Source organism: Nomascus leucogenys, chromosome 10 (assembly GCF_006542625.1).
Source record: "Nomascus leucogenys isolate Asia chromosome 10, Asia_NLE_v1, whole genome shotgun sequence".
NCBI lineage: Eukaryota > Metazoa > Chordata > Mammalia > Primates > Hylobatidae > Nomascus > Nomascus leucogenys.
The window spans coordinates 46953736-46959735 of NC_044390.1; the positions used below are offsets into that span (position 1 = coordinate 46953736).

Consider the following 6000-nt stretch of genomic DNA (forward strand, 5'->3'; position numbering starts at 1 on the left):
AGGCAGGTGGATCATGAGGTCAGGCATTCTAGACCAGCCTGGTCAACATAGTGAAACCCTGGCTCTACTAAAAATACAAAAAAATTAGCCGGGCGTGTTGGCAGGTGCCTGTAATCCCAGCTACTTAGGAGACTGAGGCAGGAGAATTGCTTGAACCTGGAAGGCGGAGGTTGCAGTGAGCCAAGACGGCACCATTGCACTCCAAGCCTGGGCAACAGTGTGAGACTCCATCTCAAAAAAAAAAGACAAGGCAGGGCAGGGCAGGGCAGGGCAGGGCAGACACTAGAGGCCCAGAGGCAGTGGAATAACACGGTTAAAGTCCTGAAAAAAAAAAAAAAAAAAAGACTGTCAACAAAGAATTTCCGGCCAGGCTCCGTGGCTCATGCCTGTAATCCCAGCACTTTGGGAGGCCGAGGCGGGCGGATCACAAGGTCAGGAGATCCAGACCATCCTGGCCAACACAGTGAAACCCCGTCTCTACTAAAAATACAAAAAATTAGCCAGGTGAGGTGGCGGGCGACTGTAGTCCCAGCTACTCGGGAGGCTGAGGCAGGAGAATGGCGTGAACCCCAGGGGGCGGAGCCTGCAGTGAGATGAGATCGCGCCACTGCACTCCAGCCTGGGTGACAGTCAGACTCTGTCTCAAAAAAAAAAAAAAAAAAGAAGAATTTCCTACCAGACAAACTATCCTTCAGGAATAAAGGAAAAATTAAGACATTTTCAGATAAATAAATGCAGAGAAAGCTCATTGCTAGTAGCCCTGCTCTACAAGAGCTGCTAAAATGAATCTATCAGGCTGAAATGAAAGGACACTTGATAGTAATTCAAAGCTATGATGAGAAAAAAAAAAGAACACTGTTAAAAATAGTAACTACATACATCAGTAAATATAAAAGCCAGTATTATTGTAGGTTTGGTTCGTAATTCTTTGTTTTTCGCCTATCATTTAAAAGGCAAATGCATGAAACAATAATTATAAATCTATGTTAATGGGCACAGAATGTATAAAGATATGATCTGAGACAATAATAATATAAAGAGGGAGGGAAAGAGATGTATAGGAGCAAAGTATTTGTATACTCTTAAAACTAAGTTAGTATTATTCAAATTAGGGTGTTATAAATTTAAGATGCTAATTGTGATCCCCAAGGTAACCACTAAGAAAATAACTGAAAAATATACAGACAGGGAAAGAAAAAGGGAATCAAAATGATACACTAAAATCTATTAAATACCAAAAAAATGTAGTAGTGGAGGAATTGAGGAACAAAATTAAAAAAATATACAGAATCCAAGGTGATTCCCTCTCCAAGGGGACATCAGTGCCTCTCAGGAAAGTAGCAGCTTGGAATAGAATCTGACATGCCTAAGGCCTTTGGGGAACTGGGATGCTTATTTCCTCTGCCTTCCTTGGCTGCCCACATAGATGCCTAAGTGTCTTCCCTCCGGGATAGAGCGTCCTCCGTGCACATGCTGAAGAGTTGTCTTTCTTGATGTAGGCCAGAGGCATTGATGTGCAGCAGGTTTCTTTAGTCATCAACTATGACCTTCCCACCAACAGGGAAAACTATATCCACAAAATCAGTCGAGGTGGACAGTTTGGCCGTAAAGGTGTGGCTATTAACATGGTGACAGAAGAAGACAAGAGGAGACTTCAAGACATTGAGACCTTCTACAACACCTCCATTGAGGAAATGCCCCTCAATGTTGCTGACCTCATCTGATGGCAGAATTAAATCCTTTATTGGTAATTACTTTAAATGTAAATGGACTAAACTGTCTAATTAAAAGGCAGAGATTGATAGAGTGGATTTCTAAAAAATATTAATTTATATACTGTCTACAAGAGACTTACTCTAGATCAAAAGATTCGAAAGGATGGAAAGTAAGAAGATAATATGGGCATGTTGGCTCATGCCTGTAATCCCAGCACTTATGCTAGCAATCCCTTGGGAAGCCAAGGCAGGTGGATCACTTGAGCCCAGGATTCAAGACTATCCTGAGCAACATGGTGAGACCTGGTCTCAAAAAAAAAAAAAAAAAAAAAAATCAGCCAGGTTTGGTGGCACATGCCTGTAGTCACAGCTACTTGGGAGGCTAAGGCAGGAGGATTGCTTGAGCCCAAGAGGTCAAAGCTGCAGTGAGCCATGAGCTCACCACTGCACTACAGCCTGGGCTACAGAGCAAGACCTCATGTCATAACAGAGAAGAAGAGATCTGAACAGTAGCATGTGTGTACACATAAGAAAAACCACGTGGGATTGTAGTGAGAAGGCAGCATCTGCAAGCCAAGGGGTGAGGCCTGAGAAAATATCAACCCTGCTGACACCTTGATCTTGGACTTCCAGCCTCCAGAATTGTGAGAAAATAAATTTCTATTGTTTAAGCTACTCACTTCGTGGTAAAGTGTTATCATGGCCCTAGCAAACTAACATATCAATAACCTAACTACGTGGCTTAGGTAACTAGAAAAAGAAGAAATAAACTAAAACCAAAGCTAGCAGAAAGAAGGAATAAGTCCGGGCACAGTGGCTGCCTGTAATCCCAGCACTTTGTGAGGCCAAGGCAGGTAGATCACCTAAGGTCAGAAGTTCAAGACCAGCCTGGCCAACATGGTGAAACCCCGTCCCTTCTAATAATACAAAAATTAGCCGGGCGTGGTGGTGCATGCCTGTGATCCCAGCTACTTGGGAGGCTGAGGCAGGAGAACCACTTGAATCCAGGAGGCAGAGGTTGCAGTGAGCCGAGATGGTACCACTGCACTCCAGCCTGGGTGACAGACTCCATCTCAAAAAAAAAAAAAAAAGAAAGAAAAGAGAAAGAAGGAATAACAAAGATTAGAGTGGAGAAAAACAAAACAGAAAATAGAAAAATGGTAGAGGAAATCAATGAAAATAAAAGTTGATTTTTTTTTTTTTAAAGAGATCGAGTCTCACTCTGTTGCCCAGGCTAGAGTGCAGTGGCACAGTCTCGGCTCACTGCAACCTCCGCCTCCCAGGTTCTAGCAATTCTCCTGCCTCAGCCTCCCGAGTAGCTGGGATTACAGGTGCACGCCACCATGCCTGGCTAATTTTTTTGTTTTTTTATATTTTAGTAGAGATGGGGTTTCACCGTGTTGCCCAGGCTGGTCTTGAACTCCTGAGCTCAGGCAATCCACCCGCCTCAGCCTCCAAAAGTGCTAGGATTACAGGCATGAGCCACCACACCCAGTCAAAAGTTGACATTTTTAAAGATCAACAAAACTGACTAAGAAAAAAAGAGAAAAGAGTCAAATTACTAAAATCAGAAATGAAAGTGAGACAGTACTGTTTTGCAGAAATAAATTGGATAATACTATAAACAATTGTACTCCAAAAAATTGGAAAACCTTAGATGAAATGTACAAATTTTTAGAAAAACACAAACTACCAAAACTAACTCAAGAAGAAATAGAAAATCTGGTTGGATCTGTAACAAGTAAGGATATTGAATCAGTAATCAAAAACTTGCCAACAAAAAAGCCCAGGAACAGATTGTTTCAAGATGAATTCTACTAAACATTTAAAGAAGTACACAAATCCTTCTTAAACTCTTCTAAAGATTGAAGAGGAAAGAACACATTCTATGAGGCCAGTAAGACAAAGACACTGAGAGAAAAGAAAACTGCAGACCACTGCTCCTTATGAACATAGACACAAAAATTCTCAACAAAATACTAACAAATTTGGCAGCGTATTTGTAAGATTATATACCATGAACAAGTGGAATTTATTCCGGAGACACAATAGTGATTCACCATATAAAAATAAATCGATGTAGGCCGGGTGTGGTGGCTCAGACCTGTAATCCCAGCACTTTGGGAGGCTGAGGTGGGTGGATCACCTGAGGTCAGGAGTTCGAGACCAGCCTGGCCAACATAGTGAAATTCTGTCTCTACTAAAAATGCAAAAAATTAGCTGGACATGGTGATGGGCACCTGCAATCCCAGCTACTCAGGAGGCTGAGGCAGGAGAATTGCTTGAACCTGGGAGGCAGAGGTTGCAGTGAACCGAGATCATGCCACTGCACTCCAGCCTGGGCAACGAGAAGGAAATTCAGACTAAAAAAAAAAAAAAAGGAATGAAGGGGGAAAACCACATAATAATCTCAAATGGGCCTGCCACGGTGGCTCACGCCTGTCATCCCAGCACTTTGGGAGGCAGAGGCAGGCAGGTCACGAGGTCAGGAGATCGAGACCATCCCGGCTAACACGGTGAAACCCCGTCTCTACTAAAAATACAAAAAATTAGCTGGGCGTGGTGGCAGGCGCCTGTAGTCCCAGCTACTCGGGAGGCTGAGGCAGGAGAATGGCGTGAACCCAGGAGGCGGAGCTTGCAGTGAGCCGAGATTGCACCACTGCACTCCAGCCTGGGTGACAGAGTGAGACTCCGTCTCAAAAAAAAAAAAAAAAAAAAAAAAAAATCAACACACGAGAATCAGTTTCTATATAGTAGGATATATATTTCTAAGTAGTAGAAAACAACAAACTGAAAAGAAAATTGAGAAAACAATTCCATGTACAGTAACATCAAGAATAAAATATTTAGTAAAAAAATTAACCAAGGAGGAGCAAGTTTGTACATTGAAAACTACAAAACACTGCTGAAAGAAATTAAACAGAAATATATGGAAGAACATCTTGCCTTCACGGATTGGAAGACAATATTGTTAAGGTGACAATTGTTATGGGCTGAATGTTTGTGTTCTTCCAAAATGCATATGTCAGTGCCCTAACCGCCAATGCGACTGTTTCTGAAGATAGGGCCTTTATGGAAGTAATTAATATTAAATGAAGGTGGGGCCTTGGTTCAATAGGATTAGTGTCCCTATCCTGGCAGAGATACCAGAGAGCTTTCTCTTGCTCTGCATGCAAGGAAAGACCATCCAAGGACATAGTAAGAAGGTGGTCATGGACAAGCCAGGAAGAGAAACTTCATGAGAAACTGGCTTTTCCAACACCTTCATCATGGACCCTTAGTTTCCAGAGCTGTGAGGAATATAAATTTCTATTGTTTAAGCCACCCTGTCATGGTATTTTGTTACAGCAGTTCAAGCAGACTAATACAACGATGTTCTCCAAAGCCATCTACAGATTCAGTGCAATTCCTATCCAATCCCAATGGCATTTTTTTGCAGAAGTAGGCAAACTCGTCCTAAAATCTGTATGGAATTTCAAGAGACCCCAAATAACCAAAATAACCGAAAAAGAAGAACAAAGTTGGAGGTCTCATACTTCCTGATTTCAAAACTTACTACAAAGCTACAGTAATCAAAATACTATGAGGCCAGGCACAGTGGCTCATGCCTGTAATCCTAGCACATTGGGAAGCCAAGGCGGGTGGATCACTTGAGGTCAGGAAATCGAGGCCAGCCTGGCCAACATGGTGAAACCCTGTCTGTACTAAAACTACAAAAAAAAAAAAAAAAAAAAAAAAAAAAAGATGGGCATGGTGGCAGCTAGTAGTATTCCTAACTACTACTTGGGAGGCTGAGGCACGAGAATCACTTGAATGCAGGACGCAGAGGTTGCAGTGAGCCGAGATCACACCACTGCACTCCGGCCTGCGTGACAGAGCAAGACTTTGTCTCAAAAAACAAAAAAAAAAAAAACATTGTGGTCTCAGTCATATAGTCCAATAGACTAGAATAAAGAGCCCAGAAATAAACCCTCTTGTGTACTGATTTTTTACAAGAATTTCAAGACCATTCAATAAGAAAAGGACAGTCTCTTTAATAAATGATGCCTTACATAAGAAGAATATATATGGAAAAGGAAAAAAAAAACACAAATGGTGCCAAGGAAGCTGGATATCCACATGCAAAAGAATGAAGTTGGACCCTTGCCTTACACTGTAAATAAAAATTAACTCAAGATTGGTCAAAGACCTGAATGTAAGACCTAAAGTCAAACTCAGAAGAAACCATAGGGGCAATCATGATCTTAGATTTGGCAATGGTTTCTCAAATAGGACACCAAAAGCA

At 41.9% G+C, this 6000-nt stretch overlaps 1 non-coding gene across 1 annotated transcript; it reads left to right on the plus strand.

Annotated features, from left to right (window-relative positions):
• The first annotated feature begins 1289 nt into the window (after nucleotides 1-1289).
• Nucleotides 1290-1426, plus strand: LOC115837131. The gene has a single exon (XR_004032163.1). It is a non-coding gene; the product is annotated as a small nucleolar RNA SNORA67 (small nucleolar RNA).
• The last annotated feature ends 4574 nt before the right edge of the window (nucleotides 1427-6000 follow it).